This window comes from Lissotriton vulgaris, chromosome 1_1, assembly GCF_964263255.1.
Source record: "Lissotriton vulgaris chromosome 1_1, aLisVul1.2, whole genome shotgun sequence".
Lineage (NCBI taxonomy): Eukaryota > Metazoa > Chordata > Amphibia > Caudata > Salamandridae > Lissotriton > Lissotriton vulgaris.
In genome coordinates this window covers 1,441,098,654-1,441,120,083 of record NC_141685.1, presented here as the reverse complement: position 1 = coordinate 1,441,120,083, position 21,430 = coordinate 1,441,098,654, and positions in this window count along the sequence as shown.

The following is a 21,430-nucleotide window of genomic DNA, read 5'->3' as shown; positions in this document are numbered from 1 at the left end:
TCTTTTAAGGCCCATATCAGTCAGGTTTCCTCCATGTGTTTCTGGAAGCTGCGCTCCCTGAGGAAATTCCTTAAAATTTCTCCCGCTGGACTGCAGGCGGACTGTGGTTCATGCCTTGGTCACATCTAGCTTGGACTACTCTAACAGCCTCAACTTAGGTCTCCCAGCTTATTTGATCCACAGATTCCAAATTGTACAGAATCCAGCGGCTAGATTGTTCTGCAAGGTTCCTTTTCGTCATTCCATTTCTCCTCACCTGTGAAATCTTCACTGGCTGCCGTCAGCAGACAAATTTAATTTAAGGCTCTCACCTTGGCATATAGAGCCACCATGGGTCAATGTCCGCAATACCTGAGACATAGACTGCAAAGCTACCAACACAACCGAGTTCTCAGATCCAACCACTTGAATCTGCTCTCTATTCCCCACTTTGGTAAGGCCAGGATAGACGGCAGAGCCTTCGTGGTCAGTACTGCAAAGCTCTGGAACACTATGCCCTTGCATATTGGTAATACGTCACCAGAATCATCTTTTAGGAAAGCGTTGTAGACCTGGCTGTTCAACCACACCTAGCCCGTCTCCTCTGCCAATGCGCTTTTTCTGCAGCCTTAGCACCCGGACACCATCGTTGGAGGTAGCCGTGCACTCAATAAATGCTCCAAAATGAAATAAATAAATAAAATAAAATAAATAAAATTGTGTTGCCTTCGGCAATTCAAGGACAATTAAAAGGGCCTAGATCTCAAGGAGGAAACTAGGCTTTCTTTCAGTGGTGGCCGCCACAAATAAAGGGTGGTGGGGTGGGACCGGGAGCAAGGGGGTCACGCGGGAGGGGGTGGTTAGAAATAATAGATTTAAAAAAGACTTACCTTCAACCGCTGTCTCCAGCAAGGTGCCACCTCCCCTCTACTTCCTGGGTCCCAGCAGCCCCTAGAACAGACTCCCATCCAAAGGATCTATGACGTTACAACGCGTTATTTTACAACGCAGACCGTTACATCGCAATTTTTACAACGCAGGATCCATTACAACGCATGCCTTTACAACGCATATCATTACATAGCAGATGCTATTACAACGCATGCCATTACAACGTAAGTATAGGTAAAAATATCTTTTTTTTAAAAATGTAATTAAGTTAATTTTATCAATTTATTAAATAAATGTAATTTTATTAATTTAAAAAAAGTAATTAATTTCATTTAATTTAATTATTGTAATTTAATTAATATTAAAATAGTAATAAATTAAATGTATTTAATTTAATTTAATTAATGTAATGTAATTAATTTATAAATTGTAAATAATATAATTTAATTTAATATATTTAATTTAATTTTAATAATTTTAAAATAATGAATAATGTAATTTAATTTAGTTTAATTAATGTAATATAATTAATTTATAAATTGTAAATAATATAATTTAATTTAATTAATATAATTCATTGAAAAAATGTAATTAATTAATTAATTTAATAATGTAATTTAATTAATTTAATAATTGTAAATAATATAATTAATTTAATTTAATTTAATGTAATTAATTTAATTAATTTAATTTATTAAAAGTCGTGTTTTTAAAAAAAGTGAACCCTAAAAATACGCATGTACCCCAAAACACAAACCCAGCCCTAAAACCTATAAATACCCCTGTACCCCAAAGCCCAAACCCAGCCCTAAAACCTAAAAATACCCCTGTACCCCAAAAACCAAACCCAGCCCTAAAACCTAAAAATACCCCTGTATCCCAAAAACCAAACCCAGCCCTAAAACCTAAAAATACCCCTGTACCACAAAAACCAAAACCAGCCCTAAAACCTAAAAATACCCCATGTACCCCAAAAACCAAACCCAGCCCTAAAACATAAAAATACCCCTGTACCCCAAAAACCAAACCCAGGCCTAAAACCTAAAAATACCCCTGTACCCCAAAAACCAAACCCAGCCCTAAAACCTAAAAATACCCCTGTACCCCAAAAACCAAACCTAGCCCTAAAACCTAAAAATACCCCTGTACCCCAAAACCAAACCTAGCCCTAAAACCTAAAAATACCCCTGTACCCCAAAAACCAAACCCAGCCCTAAAACCTAAAAATACCCCTGTACCCCAAAAACCAAACCCAGCCCTAAAACCTAAAAATACCCCTGTACCCCAAAACCAAACCTAGCCCTAAAACCTAAAAATACCCCATGTACCCCAAAAACCAAACCCAGCCCTAAAACCTAAAAATACCCCTGTACCCCAAAAACCAAACCCAGCCCTAAAACCTAAAAATACCCCTGTACCCCAAAAACCAAACCCAGCCCTAAAACCTAAAAATACCCCTGTAGCCCAAAAACCAAACCTAGCCCTAAAACCTAAAAATAAATATATTTATGTACATTTAATATTAATCAAATTAATTAAATATTATTAAATAAAATAAAATAAAAATTATATACTTACCTATACTTACGTTGTAATGGCATGCGTTGTAATAGCATCTGCTATGTAATGTCATGCGTTGTAAAGGCATGCGATGTAATGGATCCAGCGTTGTAAAAGTTGCGTTGTAATAGAAGTCCGTTGTAAAAGTTGCGTTGTAACGGTGCAATACCCCATCCAAACCCTGTGCTGCAGAATAGCACAGGCATTGGAATGAGTGGGCAGAAAAGGTTCCCTGCTTAGACCAGGGAGTATGTGGGGGTTTCTGGAGTTCATGTAGCACTCCTCCTCCCCCCTCCCATGCCTAGGCCCGCCCCTCCCTACAGCAGTGGCTAAGAGCCAGCAAATGCAAAATAAAACAATGCAAGAACATTGTTTGATTTTACATTTGCTGGCTCTAAGCCAGGCAGTGGGGTGATGCTCCTACACATTGCGGAGGAGCCACCGCTGCTTGCTTTTCACCAAACTGAAATCCTGCTCAAACTCATGTTCATACTTGAACAAGAAGAATACTACATTCAAACTGACTGTCCCTCCTACATCTATGAACATATGCACCTACGATAACCTCAAAGTCAAAGTCTGAATGAACAATTGAGGAACTGATCCATTTGTATATTAATTTAGAGCTCCTAAAATGGATAAAGACTTACTCTGAGGTCCCTAGCCTCCAAAAGACCTTACTTTGAGTGCCTCATCTAAAAAAATACCAGTTAATCAAACAGCCTCATTCAGCACACATAGCCTCCATTACAACGTAATGTACAGCACATTGCCAGGAGTCAGCTTTTAAGGATCTTTTGAGGATCTTTCTGGAACTTGTCAGACCTGTAGCACACTCTGCCTTCCCCCGCTTCTTGTGGTCAGAGCCTTATACCTTCAGGAAAGATCTGTTACCACCGTGGCTTGGTGCTGCCTGTAATCATAGCCCTCCACCTGGATATATCATCCCCTGGTGCTGTAGGGACCAGAAGTGTGCTCTGCCTGAGTCCCGTTCTTCTGATTACAGCCTAATCTTTCTGGTAAACCTTCTATAAAACCGCTTCACTCTGGTGCAGTGCCTTGCCTGGTCTTTGTACTTATCTCCCCTGGAATCGTGCAGACCCTCAAGTGCAGTTTGGCCGCCACAAAGCTCCAGTGGCATCTCCCGTCAGCCGGGTTCTTCCTTGTTGATGGCCCACGTCTGGAGTGCACCCCTGGGCATGCCTTGGAGGCATGTCATCCAGCTTCCAGCAGTGAAACCCACACCTTAAGGCATGTCTTAAGCGTGTTTTCCCTGTTTCTCTTCGGTGATATGCATACCACTCTTGCATTTCCCTAGAGTAGGCGCATCCTTTAGGGAGACGCACACACCAAATTTTACATTCACAGCTTTCCTGCATGCTGCTGCTTTTCTTTTCTTGAAGGCACGTTACCTAGCCTTCGGGGATTGGCTGTATCAAGGCATTTTACCTTGTGGTGACATGCACACCTTGCTCTTCCATATTATTGCAATTGTTTCCTCAAAGGTGACTCGCACAACTTATCTGTTTCCACCAAATGATGACGGTCCTGTCACGGTGATAGGAGCACAGAGGTTTTACCTTGTGGAATAGAAGTGCTCCTTGCCCTATGGTGATATGCACATTATAGCCTCCTCAGTTTCTTGAATTCAGCATTCTAGTAACATGCTTGCTTTTTGAGGATCATCTCTTTTAAGTGCACTTTGCTCTTTAGTGATATGCACACCACAACTCCCATTTGTTCTGTAATCCTGCAGCTGAAAGGCATGTCAACATACTGTGATACGCTCTCCTTAAACATTTATTGACATCCAATGTCTATGGCCATCTTTCCAATGGATTCCTATAGGCACAGGCTACACCATGTCTTGTTCATAGGGCGCATTTCTCAGAAGGGGTCACAACTATATTGCGTGAACTTCCATAACAGTAACAGCCACCGTTTTCCCAGCATTCTGGATCACCTCAGTACTATTCCTCAGTATGTATAGAGACATGTATGGGGTATTGTAGTGTTATCACCTACATGTAATGCTTTTTGCTATTGTTAATAACTATGATTTCATATGACAATATTACTACTGCATTTTACCAAGCTGGTCATGTTTCCATGATCACTTTTAACATTATTTAAAAACACATTGCTGTAGTTGTCATATGTTACCTTATTTGTCATAACTCAAAGCTGGGGGTATACTAGGTATCCCCTATCTCCTCTTAGTTGTTTTCATCTCATTTCCAGTATAGTTCCTGTTCTGTTATTATCATGTATATTTGCTCCACAATGGGAGCAGCAAGCATGTCACAGCTGCACCATAGTTAAACGAATTAGGGAAATCTAGTATACCTTGCATGGAATGGGTGAAGATTTTTGAGTCCTATCTAATAGCAATTTGGGGTGAAAAGTTCAGCCTTATAAGAATACAACACATATTACTACACAATTTAGGCACAGGAAATGTTTTGAAACATTTCCAGATCTATAGTTACTACCTGATGGACATGAGGATGATGAGGAAGAATATGATGAGTATAAGATCACTTTATTAAAACAAGAAATTCATTTTGGAGACAAGCTCAATATAGTACTTGAATGCTTCAAATTATTCAGCTGTGTCCAATGCAACCAAGAAAGTGTGACCAACAATGTAGCTGTACTCAGGGGGTTGAGCAAGCTATGTGAATTTGGGGAATTGAACAACTTTCTTATAAGAGACCAACTACTGTGATGCACTAATAATACAAAAATACAAGAGAAGTTATTACAAAAACAAATCAACCTTCAAGAAGCCATTGAGATATATAAATCCATTGAACATATGCTTGAAAAAATAAAGACACCTAATGTACCTGAAAAAGATTTTCACTGACAAAATAAGAGATTTCCAGCATAAAATTCAATTGAAAGCTAACGTCACACCAGACCATACTACATCTTATGTGCTAACTTGTAAAGAAGGAACTCACAAGATTAAAAGATTTGAATATCATACAACCCATAGACTGCTGTGATTGGGTAGCCCTGGTGGTTGTCGCAAAAAAAGCCCATGGGGATGACATCAGGTTATTTGCCAATTTACGTGACCTCAATAAAAACATATGGATTGAGAGACACTTATTACCTAATCCATGAGATGCTAGGCACTATGGGGGAAGCTACCTGCTTTTAGTGTCTTGGACCTCCCCATGGCATACCACCCGGTGAAAATACACCCCGAATAGAGATGGTTAAAAGCATTTACAACTCCTATGGGCCCAGTCATGTTCCGTAGAATGCCATTTGGACTTACGTCAACAGCAGCAGTCTTTCAAAAGTTGATGCAACAGATATTGGACGGGTACCTAAAACTAGGCCTGGGCGGTAAATTTCGTTCCACTCGTGAAATTTGCAGAATTTGGGTAATTTCGCGTTCCGCGGAAAACACAAAATTACCCAAAATTCTGCGCTACGCGACTTTGCACATTTTTTTGCTTGTTCGCGTTCTCAAATGCGTGTTTGCAAGATATTTCCCCCGAGCACCCAAACAGTGATTGTGCACAGAAAAAAGCATCGCAAACAAGCAATTTCGCGTGTTCGTGGAATTTCTGCGAGTTCGCAGAGATTTTTTACTGTTTCGCAAAGATTTGCGTAATGCGATTACGCAAATTCCACATACCCCTACCTAAAACTCTTTCTTTTCAGGACGATGTCTTAATCTATGGTGCCAAAGATGAAGAAGATGACGTTATTAAGAAGGGTTCTCATCAAACTAAAAGATGCAGGACTTATATTAGAGAAAGACAAATATCAAATTGGATTAGTGCAGTAGAATACCTTGGGCACACCATTTCTAAAGATGGGTTCAAACTTACAATATATGACTACTTGCAGCTATCAAGGAAGCCTCAGCTCCGAATCCAAAAGAAGAACTTAAGTCATTCCTAGGTCTTGCAGAGTATGTGTGGCAAAATATGTCAAGAGTTTTGCAGACTTAACAAGCAACTTCAGGGAACTTTTAAAGAATCACATACACTACAAAGGGTTAGATGAACACCAATCCTCTTTTGAGAAACTAAAAGAGGTCATATTTTCTGCCCCGTACTTGTGTAATTTCAACCCTGAATTGAAAGACCATAATGTCTACACATGCCAGCAAAAAAGAACTAGGTGCCATGTTATCACAAATATTTGCTGGCAAGAAGAGAATTGTGGCTTTTGCCTCGCGCACCCTCACAAAATCAGAAATTAAGTACTCTTTGGTGGAAAGAGAAGCCCTTGCATGCTTCTGGGCTGTAAAGCACTTGACATTATTTGTCAGGTTTTTTTGTGGAACCTCCAATTAAGTATTCCCACAGATCATAAACCACTCACATAAATGTTCAGCTCTAACGGATCCTCCAACAGTACCCCACACATAACTAGGTGGGTATTGGGCTTAGAGTTCTTTTGTTTTAAAATGGAATATGTATCAGTCAATCAAAATACTACAGCTGACTTCCTGTCTAGGGCCTCTTTAAATAAAATGGAACAATATGAAACTCTAAAGTATCCCATACTTGAAATTAATTCCTCTGCCGCAACTTCTGTCATACAAAAGTCAATAGGTCAAACTAAGACATATATATATATATACGCTACAGGGTTGGCCAGAGTCTTTCAGTGAGAACTTAATATTAAGACATTATAAAATAATACCCCCTGCAGGCAGTAAAACAAAGTGATAGGCTTGGTGTATGAAGGCCATCTTGGGATTTAGTGAACGCTATTGGTTTGCCAGCATGCATTCCATGGTGGAATCAAAAGAAACAAGCATTTGCAATGCAATAGGTCTCGCATTACTTGAGTTTGAGCTATTGGCATTGTAAATGACAATGTCTTTTATTATGTTTTGGTTTTTAAAACAGATAAATAAAAGGCATTGTATATTACAATGCCAATATCTGAAACTTGCGTAAATGGGAGACTTATTGCATTTGGACTTGTGGGAACACAAAGGTAAAAAAGCATGTTCGGACTCTATTTGAAAAAGCATGAGTTGTGCTGGATATGGTGTGAGGCAGCGCTCCCACCGCAGCCTGCATCTCCCTGCGGCGCTCTGTGCAGAAACACAGCCAAATAGAATTGTAAATGGAGTAATTGTTTACATCCAAAAGATGTGTGAATGTGTGCGTGTAGGAGTGTGAAGGTCGTAAACAAGTGGTAACTGTTCTCAACAGTGCAAAATGTGTAGATTTGAGATAGAAAGAAGTGCTCCTTTCTTGAGTTCTTCCCAGCGCCAACAAGTCTGGCATGGTGTGTAAAGTTCCAATTGTTTATAATGTTGTTTAGGTGGAGACTGCATCAGCATAATAAATACACACATGTTGCCTGGATTTTAAGATAGTTATCTGTTTGAGGAGCTGCATATGTGCGTTTTAACAAAAAGCACAGAGTGATTGTTGTTTTTTGAACCACATGATAAGAAGTATCAGCAAACATTGCAATGTTGCTTTGAAGTTTTGTTTCCATTTGTTTTGATTGTAACAGTTGTATTTGGTGTTCTGTTTTATAGGAGCAGTGAAAGTGAATTATATTGAGATATGAAGAGTACGGAAGGTTTATAAGAAGAAAAGAGGAATTTTATTGTAAGTGTGCTAGGAGAGGAATAGTAACATAAATGAAGTTGTGGGTAAAAAGGAAACAAACTCATTTTGATCAAAGTATTTAACAAACCTAAAGTCCAATTGCATTACAGAGCATTTTTTTAGCACCGGGACATTGTGATTTGTCTCAATCACAGAATGTTCAAGCCCTCGCCACAGTTAAACCTGGTTCCCAGCTTCAAAGACGTACGTTGTTCTGAATGCAACCTCGGCTCTACATATAAAACATACTTGCAGAATGCGGCGGTGCCCAGGTTACAAATATAAAAGGGCACCGTGCTAATATGTAAGTGCGGTGTGCATGTAAAAATTATGTGCTTGGTGGCTCCTGGCACTACTAATGCTAGGCCTGTGTCATATAAAAATACTTGCAGAATGCGGCGGCACCCAGGTTACAAATGTAAAAGGGCGCCATGCTAACATGTAAGTGTGGCGTGCATGTAAAGATTATGCACTTGGCGGCTCCTGGTAATACTAATGCTAGGCTTGTGTCTGACTTTAATGGAATTGGTGCTGATTGAAAGTGCTCTGATACCTTCGGGTAAAGTTTGCGCTATATAAAAATGCAAACAAATGAATAAATAAATAAAAGCCTACCTGTAGCATCTCCGCTTTCATTCTGCGATGCCACATGCCTTTGGGTCCCCATGCTGATTAACTGCACCAAGGTGTGGGAAACCTCCATGGTGAGAACAACGTGTTGCGGGGCAGACACGGGGAATGTAGCCACTGTCCTGTGGCTGCACAATGGGGTAACATTGCGGGAAAGGAAGGCAGGCAGTTGGTAGGGCTGTGCCCTGGCAGTGTAGTCCTCTCTGTATACGTGCCATGGGGGTTGCTGTTGGCCGACTGGAAGCATGGAGGAGGTGCTGTTTCGATATGCCTGCTTACTGATCTTGGGCAGGGGACAGGTTTTTTTTATTTTAAATGAGTCGGGCAACCTGCTGCAAGGAGATGTGTGGTCGCCATTACTGAAAGTTTCATTAAAAAAAAATCGATTTGGGTGAGCTGTGCACAAGAAGTTGCGCGGCCGCCATCATTTAATGTAAATAAAAGAAGCCTCCCCACTGGAGGAATATAACAAAATTAAAAGATACATATCACCATTTATTTTTTTTAGATAGCACCAACTCGACCGGAACGTATTAGCCTGCTTTACCTGAGCACCAATTGCATTACAGAGGATTTTTTCAGGACAGGGACACTGTGATTTGACTCCAATCACAGAATTTTCAAGCCCCCGCCACACTCAAACCTGGTTCTCAGCTTCAAAGGGGTACGCCATTGTGAATGCAACCTCAGCTCCACATATAAAAATACTTGCCGGATGCAACGGCGCCCAGGTTACAAATATAAAAGGGTGCCGTGCTAACATGTAAGTAAAAATTATGAGCTTGGCGGCTACTGGTAATACTAATCATTAAGACGCAGCGCCAGTGCATACTGAAGTTCTGTGCCTAAGCGTTTTAACGCTTGCTCCAGAAAAAAGAGTTCAAAGACGAATACTTAATCCCAATAGGAGCATGTTTACTGTAGTTAGGAGGTGCTGCCTAGGCATTCCAAAACCAATGAAGGAGGAACAAAAACACAGATTAGCCTGTCAAAACCAAGAGATTTAAGTTGACTGCCGAACAAACCAATAAAAGCTGATAGGTGGAGTTTCACCACACAGACAAATTACTTGATGTCTCGGAGAGACAGCACATGCGCTACCTAGACGGGACCAATAAATTGCACGGTTTATGGCAATAGTGACAAATCTGAAACAGTCTGCAATGCTCCTTTGTCTCCATTTTTCATCCAGGATCAACCCTGAGAAAAACTGGTACTGGACGTCATTGGCTTTTTACACTGGAAAGGCGTAATGAAATGTTTCGCATTTGTTTTAGTCAATTAACCGTCCCATTAGGTAGTCACGAGGATGGTGAATTCAATCACTACAGAAACCCTTATACGCTTTTAAGAGACAAGTTAACAACAGAAGGCATTCCATCCACCATAGTCACGGATAACAAGGTGCAATTCACCTCTAAAGCTATGACAGACTTCTTCACAAGATTAGCTATTACACACCTTAAGAGTGCCTTGTATTGTCCCAGGACCAATGGCCTGGTTGAAAGTGTTGTAAACATATCTAGGACCCTAATTAAATATCCCCGATTTATGCCCTTACGTGGTTATAACAAATCATATTCTTATAAAGGCATAAGAATCATTTCCATATTTAATGATAGCCAATGCAGTCCAAATACGGCAAGGTTACTTCCTTAGACTCCGAGAAAGTACAACGCGTTCTTTAAACAAACCAAACCTCCAGCAACCTGGGAATTCCCCCTGCTTTTGTTTTGATTTGTCCTAGTACTCCTGCGAGTCCTGAAAAAACTGCCAGTTCTTAGTGACGGTTCTTATTGACGTCTTATGTCCAACCTTACGTCAAACACCGCACCTTCCAGGTATAAATATACCAGCATTTGCATTAAGCAACACACAGTGGTTTGGAGCAGAGCGGTTATCTACTTACCCAAAGCCCAGTTGATGCGAGTGCCGAAGGAAGCCGTCCCTCCCATTTGACGCACTGAGAAAGACGCTGTTTTTTCTCCTGCCGAGAAAATCTCTCTCCAGTGTTTCCAGTCACCCTCGCGGGTTACTGGGAGATCGAGTCCTGAGAACGAGATACAAGACCTCCTTCATTCTAAAACCAAGATACGAAGCTGATTAGACCCTTAGAGAATTCTTGATTCAGATTCTTGGCAAAACTAACTTAACTTAAACTGCAGCTCACTTACTCCTTCCCACATACTAGGCTTAGGTTAGGTACACCGGGGTAGGCGTATTTTAGAAGCACCAGTTGAGTACGTTTAGTCAACTTTTATCATTGTATGTAATTGTATATATTTTATCCGTTTTAAGTATCATATGGCTCAGAAACCATATCAATGCTTTTACAGTATTATTTCATAATACTCCTTTTACTGTACGCACTTTACTTTATGACAAGTATTGCAATTGTGCCAATTCATTTCTCTTGCATGAGAAAGAAGACTGCTCAAAAAATAACAACTTTTATTGAAAACGCCCGTCTCTCTATTTCTCTGCACTCTGGTGAAACTAAGCATGCACGATTGACTGAGTGAAATAGCTATCTATTGTATTCACACGACTCTGGAGATATACTCCTTATTCTGGAGGGAGCAAAGTTGTCATGTTTATGCGGTTGTCAGAAGCTAATCCCTTCTTGTCTAATCAGGGAAGGTAACTCCTCCCTGTTCATTCGAGAAAGTTTCTAGTGACCTCTGAGCTAGCTGGCATACCTAATTAAGTCTAACATATTCAGTAGAGACCTAGTCGACCTCAGTCCTACGTCTAAACTGCCGTTTATGTTATTCCAATGCGCAGAGCCTATTGGGAATATACGAACTACACTACATGGCGCCCAACGTTTGGTAAGGCGATAATCTAATGCAAGATACTAGAGTAACTCAGTTGTGCTTTTCACACAGACCCCTTTTTCCCGTAAAAACTCCAATAGACGTCTGGAGTGTGTAAAAGGTTAATAACCGCCGAAACTTAGTAGGAAGAGATTCCTATGTATTAGTTTTTGGTTTAGTCAACGTTGAAGGACACAGTGTTCCAAAATATTGTGCACCTAATCTTTGTTTCCTCAAAACTTGCTCTGCAAACTTTCTGTCAGTAAAAATGTCAGACAGTGAGGACGAAAGGCAGAGAGCTAGACTAGCAGCTCAACTCGTAGCGGACAACACACTTGTCCAAAATAACGACCCGGATGCAATAATCATCTCAGTCAATATAAGAAAAACCATAACTATAAAACTTATAGAGAATCGAATAACATCAAGAGGTGGTACGGTCGTATTTGTGGTAGAGGCACATGAATTTCGGCAGACAGAGGTATTCTATTCCTGGATAAATTTCCCGGCAGCACATGCTGTAACACATGAGTTCCACTACTACAAAATAGCGGAATCTCCAGAGGAATACTCTCCTTTCGAGAAAGTTGAAATTCCACAAACATACCAAGAGCACCTGCTCTGGTTCAATGGCGCCCTAAAACATCAAAATCACATTACCAGGCTCGATCCACCAGGTAGACCAGGAGCCACATGGCCGGTTCTAGCCAGCTATACACCACATCCCGACATAGAAAAAATGTCATGCAAAGAACTCTTAGTTAAAATAAAAGAATTAACAAAAGCATATCGAGATTTAGTTCAATTAACAGTTGACGGTGCAACCTACCGACTAAATACACTAACTGAAAATCCTGAAAAGACTTTCATTAAAATTAATCTCAATTCTCAAAAGAAGAAGTGAGAGGGTAATAAACAAACCACTCCCAGAGAAAAACAATTTCAGTCCAGACGAAGGTCTCCCCAACGAAGAAATAGATCTCCAGAAGGGGGGGGGCAAGTCTCCACAACAGGAGCCCTCTGAAAAAAGATACAACCTTAGAAATAGGGACAATTTGAAAAAACCTGACAAATATCAAGATATTGATACACGTCCCTCTCAATCTTTTCGGACTTCCTCAATGAAATCGGAAAGAAGAGGACAGTCAGAACATAAAGAAGAGCACGTCAAGTCCAAAGACAAGGAACCTGCTCATCAAAGTAAAAAAAAAAACAATTTCCCAGAAAGAAGGTAGCCAGTATTAAAATAAAACATGCCGAGAATTCTGAGGACACAACTGAAAAACGGAGAGTGGGCCCAGACAATGCTAGACAGCGCAGCAGAAGTGACCATAGCTTGCCAGATCCTGATGAGTTTGTCAGGGAGTGCCCACATGGCGAAGAAATGATTCTGCCTATCTTCTCAAATCACTTTCCAATTCATAAAAAATACACATTTTCAAGAAAATGGGCAGTGGTCCAAGCCCCTGCATTATATAAAAATCATGTAGGATGGGATGAGGAGTCTCCTCACCATAAAATCCAGTTTAAAAATCAACCTACTGCACAGAGGCAGTATCCTGTTAAGCAAGAAGCTAAAACACAAGTAAGAGAAATTTTAGATCAACTTGAATATCAGGGGGTGATTGAAACATGCACCTCACAAATGAACAATCCTTTGTTTCCTGTCTCCAAGCCAGACGATTCATATTGTCTAGTTTTGGACTACAGACACCTAAACTCCTGCTGTAAAACTTTTGCAGTACAAAACTCACACAGTGCAGCACTAATGAATAACATTGTGCACAAGAAATATAAAACAACATTAGATATTTCAAATGGTTTCTTCTGTCAAAACATAGCACCTGAAAGCAGATATTTGACCGCTTTCTCCAGCATGGGGACCCAAAAACAATTTTGTTGTCTCCCACAGGGATTCAAGAATAGCCCAGGATTATTTTCAGCCAGGGTAACAGAGTTACTACAAATTTATGATGATGAAGCATTATCCTATGTCGATGACATCTATCTTACAGACGATGACTTGGAGACTGACTTGAAAAGAGTGAACACCATAATACTTGGGTTCGCAGCTGAAGGGTACAAATTTAACTTTAAAAAAGCACGAATTGCCCATCTAACTGTCCTATTTTTAGGATATGAATTATCAAGTGAAGGCAAAAGCCAAGCAGACAACTTCCTAGAGAAGTGTGCAGTACTCCAAGCTCCAAAAACACTGAAAACTTACAATCAATACTAGGTTCCCTGAATTTCGGAAGAACATACATTCTAAATTATGCCGAGAGGGTTAAACCTCTCTACAAACTAATAAAACCTGATTTTAAACCAATTAATTGGACTCATAAACACACAGAAATTGTAAGATCATTACAGGCAGACATGTTAACTAAAACAAAACTGCAAACGCGCGCAAACGAACGCAACCTTGTAATCCGAGTCATCCCAGGAAGATGCAGATTCACATACCTGACCTCTAATGAGGGAGAAACGGTACCAATAACTTACAAATCACACTCGTACACACAAGCTGAAATGAAATTCAGTTCTACTGAAAAAATTCTAACTGCGGTTCAAACTGCTGTAGCAAAAGAAAGAGCCCTAGCCCAAGGGAAGAGGATGTCTGTTTTAACAGCAGTATCAGCCCTTGAGGCAGTAACAAGGCCAGGCATTCCAAATGCAATAGCTCTAGATCCAAAATGGATACAATGGGAAAATTCTCTTGCTACCGAAGACGTGAAACACGCTTTTGATCCGAAAATGAAAAAACTAGAAAATCTGGAATACGAATATGAATGCCCTCTGTCAGTAGAAATTCTACCTCTCGAACAGTACACCTGTGTATTCTACACGGATAGAGTTGCACAACACTACGTTGTGGATAAACAAATTTACAATGCTGCGTGCACGATTGTTAAAGGTCGCTGGCGCTTAGGTAAATTCAGACTGATGGTCACTAAAACTGAATCACTCAGAAACTGTACAGCTCAGCGAGCTGAAATAAGATCTCTAAAGATGGCGCTTGAAAATGCCGATCGCGAATTCCCCACACTAATAGTGTGCGATTCACATTACTGCGTCTGGTCTTACAATAATTCCATGCAGACCTGGATAAAAAACGGTTACAACGATGAGACAGGTGCCACAATTAAGCATAAAAAACTATGGGAACAAGTAGTTCTTTTGAAGAAAGAACTACAAAAGACTCACGTGATAGATATGCAGAGTCTTCAACGTGATGGCGTTCACGTTGCAGGGAATTCATTGGCTTACAGAGCCATAGCGGCAGCTGATCACTCGGCTTCCGTAGCTACAAAAAAGCGTACAAAAAAACAAATAGATGGCGAAACGCTGCTTGCAGTAAAAGCCTCAATGGAAGGCAATAATGAGGAGTTACCTCTAAACTATCCACTCGGCAATACATACATAATTGATGCGAACTCCGTTCCGTTTGCTCAAATCCCTGGAGTGGGGGATAGAGTAATTCCAAACACGAACCGGAGAGTCTTCCTGATACAAAAAGCACACATGGGATTGGGTCTGAGGCACCAAGAGATACTGAAATCTCTAATAGAATTACAATCAAAATACTAGTGGCCGGGGATAAACGTGCACAATTATAACTTTGCAATGAATTGTCAGGACTGCAACAGAGATCACAGTTGTAAACCGGACCAGACACCTGCCCAGACACCTCTATTAGACAGCATCAGGCTATCTATACGCAGACATCGAGACGGAAGAATGCGATCCCATAATTATTAAGACAAGATTCATTTAGATGTGTCCCCAGCGCTCGCTGACGCCAGAACTGTTATAAAAGATTTGCGAGTCTTTATCGGCCCATACGCAATTGGCGTGCTACATTCTGACCAGGGTCCTGCGTTTAGCTTTCGGGCTTACAAGGAGGCCATGGCCAGCATGGGCATTGCATTGTGGTACTCTAGTCCATTCCATCCCAAGGGAAATGAGGTAGTGGAGAGAAAAAACCGTGACATAAAGCAATCTATAACGGCGAGGGTATTAGGTTCGGGTGACGGGTGGATCAAACATCTAATAAGTGTCCAACGTAGTCTTAATAACATGCCAAGAAATTCTCTTGGAGGTATCAGTCCGTACGAACTTTTATTTGGTACTAGAATGATCATCCAGAATTTGGATTGTCAGACTTCGGTGGTGAAACAAAAAACCTTTGATATCAAAGATCGTTTTGCTGTTTTACAGGACTTAAATGAAACAAGAAAAAGTCTAAGTAACGAAAAGCGAAAGCCAATGACCACTGAAGAAAAACCACCTGTCCCAGCAAGACCTGTCTAGATTCCAAAGATTGGGGATCTGGTCAGAGAAAAGATAGCGGTGAAGAAGGAATTTAGGTCTTCTTACAGAAAAGCAGTACCTGTCTTAGCTGTCAGCGGAACAAGATCAGTAGTACTACCGCCCCTTGCTGGTAAAAAGGAGAAGCGAGTTGTATCAATCGACCTGGTGAACCCACAACCATGTGGCCCATAATAAGTAGTAGGCTCAGTGGACTCCCAAGAAATAGCAGAAGACCAAATCTTGCTACAATCCAAGAGGTTCAAACTGAGAGACTAATCACATTTGATAAACCTGCAGTGAATAAAAAAGGACTATGCAACAAAGCCATGGAACTTTTGTCTCTTGAAACTCAAATCGCAACAGTTCATCAAGAAACACCTGTCTACAACGATGTAGCCTCGGACTATACAAATTTAACAAAAGAAAATCTAAATATCAATGGAAATCCGGAAGCAATTCCACCAATTGACAGAACTGCATCTGGCTACTTTATCAACTTTGATGACTTTTCCGATGATCCAAGTGAACATGGAGATAAGCCAGCAACCAAAGCTTTCAAAGAAAAAATTACAGAGTTCTTTCATCAACTCAGAGAAATATATCTAACTTCACCATGGATTAAATTATGGATTGTGTTAGGTGTACTTTTCAGAACATCACCTTGGTCCTGAAACCAAACAGATCTTCTCACATCGAAAAAAGAGAACTATCATCAGTAAACATCACAGCCATCCCTATACCTGGTGGTATAGCATGGGACAAAACTGACAATGAAATCTATGGCCCGGTTGAGCTCTTGAAATATCCACACCAATTTAAGATCTCCTTAAGTGACTTTGTATCACCTGGTACTTTCTCTGTTGATTGGGACTTTGAAAATATTAATAATATGATGTCAGATTTAGAAATGTCAGCAAAATTTACAGAACATGAATATTCACAGGCTTCGTCGAATTATGAGGAAATGTATTGTTACAATCACTTAGGGCATCACTATCTGCATAAATCTGCAAATCCTAGAAATGTTTTTCATTATAATCAGTGGGAACATTGTCCAACTCCGCCAAAAGGCAGTGCAAAAACATTTTTTGAGAAATTTCCATACTTCTCAGGGTTTAATTACACTAATCCAGAAACGTTTTATTTCAAAATGTTAAATAAGACAGGAGTGAAAAACATGTTGACAAATACTAAATTGATTTATTCAGAAACATTTTATGAAAAAATGTCTACATTTGGTTTTGAATTTTGGAAAAACAACATTGAGACAAAAACCATCTGGGGTACAAAAGAGTGGCAGGTACAAGGTCTAGAATCATTGTTTAGAGCCTGCATGATCCCAAAACAAATAATGTTCCTGAATGACACCATTCAACAAACAACCTGTTTTGGTTTAGCCAAGATAAAAGATTTAAACAACCCGTCTATACCAAAGCCTATGCCTGATAGAAACACCACTACAGAGGAGGGGTGAGACGTGTCCTATATTTTAAAACAAAACAGAACACTTCCTGATTGGAACAAATGGTTGATCTGGCCCACAGACACTAATAACTGTCAAGATAGATTCCTGAACAAAATACAAGGGTTCAAACAGGACAGGCCAGACCCAAGATATTCCCAGAGACAACATCCAGGGATAGTTACAACATACAGTGTAGGAAAACTTTGCCTCGATTGGCTACAGAGATCCACACTTAAAATTGAAATTAAGCAACACTTAACTTTACTTAAAGAAGGTGCTGACTTGTGAGATTTCATAATAGGACCTCGCAAACAGCGTCAAAAACGTTTCATATACGCCGGTATATATGCAGCTTACAATGAAGCTTGGAAAGTAACACAAATTGAAACTGCAGAAAAAGTACGAGAAATTGATCGTATTAATTTGGAAAAATCACTTTCTGTAGTGGACAATGGGTTAACGACTCTGTCCTCCAGAATTTATTCACTGGACAGCATTGTATCATCTGCTATTGATATAATAGAACAGGATATGGTAATGTTACAACATGGTCAATCCCAATTGCGTTCTATTGTACAGCTAGGCTGGACATTACAAAACCTCCGTTCAGGCTACGTGCCATGGCGTCTAATCAACTTAACGTCATTATTTTCTATCTTTAAACTTACTGATAGACAAATGTCATTGGCACAAAAAGGAGCATACTATACGGTGCTGAGCATTGAAAAACTAGAAAGATTACCATTAACAATGTCAGAAAGACCTGTCATTGAATGGATAATACATGGCACCATTACAATCCCGATAACAACTTTTCAGTTTCAATACTGCCAAAAATATATACCAGCAGGCCTGTATGAAAGGTTGGGTAAAGAATACGTCAAATCAACCTGGAATTTACCTTTTACACATGGATGTTATAGTGAAGGGAAAAAAGAGGTATTTCTTAGTGGTAACAATTGTAAAAAATTACTAAGCGGTACACTTCTGTGTCAAGGTATTAACTTGCATGGAGCCTGCGAAGGTTCATCAAACAACCTTTCATGTCATCTGCACGGCACCCCTAATACACAGATAGAGCCCTTTTTCAGACAACTTTCCAACGGTAGCTACGTTATTTTAAGTGACCACAGCTGTTGTGGCTTGATGCCAGGAAAAGCCTATCTTGTGAGCGTTACTTCCAGGGTCATTTGTTGTATGCAAGTATTGTATCCAAACAGCAATCCAGACATGGAGGCAGCAATATGGCCTTCTGTGAATATCTCTTCTATTCAAATTAATACTTTAAGCAGAATGAAGTCTATCCTTTTACAAACAACTGTGCCTTTAACCTCGTCCAAAGAAACGTATGACCTGCAAGTTGCAAGGACAGTGGCAGAGATACATACACTATTATCGACAAATTGCCCCATGCATTTCGTAGAAATGTTAAGCCAAATCTTAAACATGTCAGATACCAGTGGCATCGCACATGTATTTAAGACAATTTTTTTGGGACTGTTAGCACCCTTTGAAACAGTTCTGGGCAACTTCCCGAATTTTGTGCATTCTCTTTTCGATGGCCTGCCTCTTATTTTGGGACTCGTAGCAGGAATTTTATTTTTGTTCCTTCTGCTCCGATATGGCAAGCCAAGTCACTGACAAAACTCAGGCTACGATGGAAGAAACGATCCTGGCAATACGATAGCGAGACCGTATCACTAAGGTCCTCAAATTGGCCCGGCTAAGAGATCTAAATACTACCTGGTTTCTTTCATTCAGACCAATTTGGCAAAATTGCATCTTACCTGTGCTTCGATGTCTGCTATGCGGAGAAGAATGCGTGTTGGACGTCTGTCTTACACTACCATCAGCAGTACCAATGGATATCGATGCTTTGCTTTGTCCGGTAACGACTCATGCAACGTGTTGTCCCCAGCGGCTACCGATTCTGATGACGGCATTCGTTGAGACTTCACCATTACGATTAGGTGGCGGTGAAGTACGAGATAAAAGCGGCACCACACAGGTAAAACCTTCTGTGAACATTGCTGATCTAGACACCGACGATGTCAATGCATTGCATATATGCACTATTTCTGATTTTTCAGCGTTGGCCCAACTTTCACCTACTGTTGTAGACGAATTCTTTGCTGGCCTAGCTGAGGTAATGTTCTCTCCTAACAACGAGAATAATATTCGAAAAAGCGAGCACACACTGAACTCTGAATTCGGCCTTCATTTTTTATAAACAACACTGCTGAAAACATTTGGAACTATGTTTTTCCCATGAACGCGAAATTACTTTTTTCCCAAATTCCAAAGAGACAATATTTTAAAATCAGCCTCTAGCACATGTACAATCTTGTATGAATATGTGATGAAATGGACTCGACCTTTTTTTCTGTATTAAGAGCCATTTCATTAATGTAAATTTCGTGTTTCATTCAGTCAACATTCTAAATGAACAAAATTTTATCTGAATGATACCAGTGCTTGAAAGCGTACAGTATAATGCTCATTTTCGTGTATCTATACCATTTCAAATGCATTTGATGTATTTTGGGGTGGGCTGGAAAACACATGCATACTTATATGTTTATATATTGCTTAGTATTTAGTAATGATGGACATTATACGTGTAGTGGGTGTTGTAAACGTATCTAGGACCCAAATTAAATATCCCTGATTTATGCCCTTATGTGGTTATAACAAATCATATCCTTATAAAGGCATAAGAATCATATCCATATTTAGTAATAGCCAATGCAGTCCAAATACGGCAAGGCTACTTCCTTAGACTCCTAGAAAGTACAACGCGTTCTTTAAACAAACCAAACCTCCAGCAACCTGGGAATTCCCCCTGCTTTTGTTTTGATTTGTCCTAGAACTCCTGCGAGTCCTGAAAGAACTGCCAGTTCTTAGTGACGGTTATTATTGACGTCTTATGTCCAACCTTACGTCAAACATGGCACCTTCCAGGTATAAATATACCAACATTTGCCTTAAGCAACACACGGTGGTTTGGAGCAGAGCGGCTATCTACTTACCCAAAGCCCAGCTGATGCGAGTGCCGAAGGAAGCCGTCCCTCCCATTTGACGCACTGAGAAAGACGCTGTCTTTTCTCCTGCCAAGAAAATCCAGCTCCAGTGTTTCCAGTCAAGTCCTGAGAACTAGATACAAGACCTCCTTCATTCTAAAACCAAGGTACGGAGCTGATTAGACCCTTAGAGAATTCTTGATTCAGATTCTTGGCAAAACTAACTTAACTTAAACTGCAGCTCACTTACTCCTTCCCACGTACTAGGCTTAGGTTAGGTACACCGGGGTAGGCGTATTTTAGAAGCACCAGTTGAGTATGTTTAGTCAACTTTTATCATTGTATGTAATTGTATATATTTTATCAGTTTTAAGTATCATATGGCTCAGAAACCATATCAATGCTTTTACAGTATTATTTCATAATACTCCTTTTACTGTACGCACTTTACTTTATGACAAGTATTGCAATTGTGGCAAATCATTTCTCTTTCATGAGAAAGAAGACTGCTCAATAAATAACAACTTTTATTGAAAACGCCTGTCTCTCTATTTCTCTGCACTCTGGTGAAACTAAGCATGCACGATTGACTGAGTGAAATAGCTATCTATTGTTTTCACATGACTCTGGAGAAATACGCCTTATTCTGGAGGGAGCAAAGTTGTCATGTTTATACGGTTGTCAGAAGCTAATCCCGTCTTGTCTAATCAGGGAAGTTAACTCCTCCCTGTTCATTCAAAAAAGTTTCTAGTGACCTCTGAGCTAGCTGGCATACCTAATTACGTCTAACATATTCAGTAGAGTCCTAGTGGACCTCAGTCCTACGTCTAAACTGCTGTTTATGTTATTCCAATGCGCAGAGCCTTTTGGAAATATAGGAACTACACTACAAAAGAGTAAATAGGATTGTCAAATAGTGTATCCAGCTCGCCTGTGCCAATCACCTCCTGGTGGAAAGAGCCATACAAGAAACGCTTTGGGCATACCACACTACTCCCAAACAAGTCACCGGGCTATCACCTTTTTCATATCTTGAAGAAAACCTAGCACCAAATTCTTTCCTAATTTGATAGGGGGAGGATAAAGGGTAAAATATTCTCTTTTGGATGTGAGAAACAAAATCCCCTCACAGCAAACCAAGTATAAAAACTA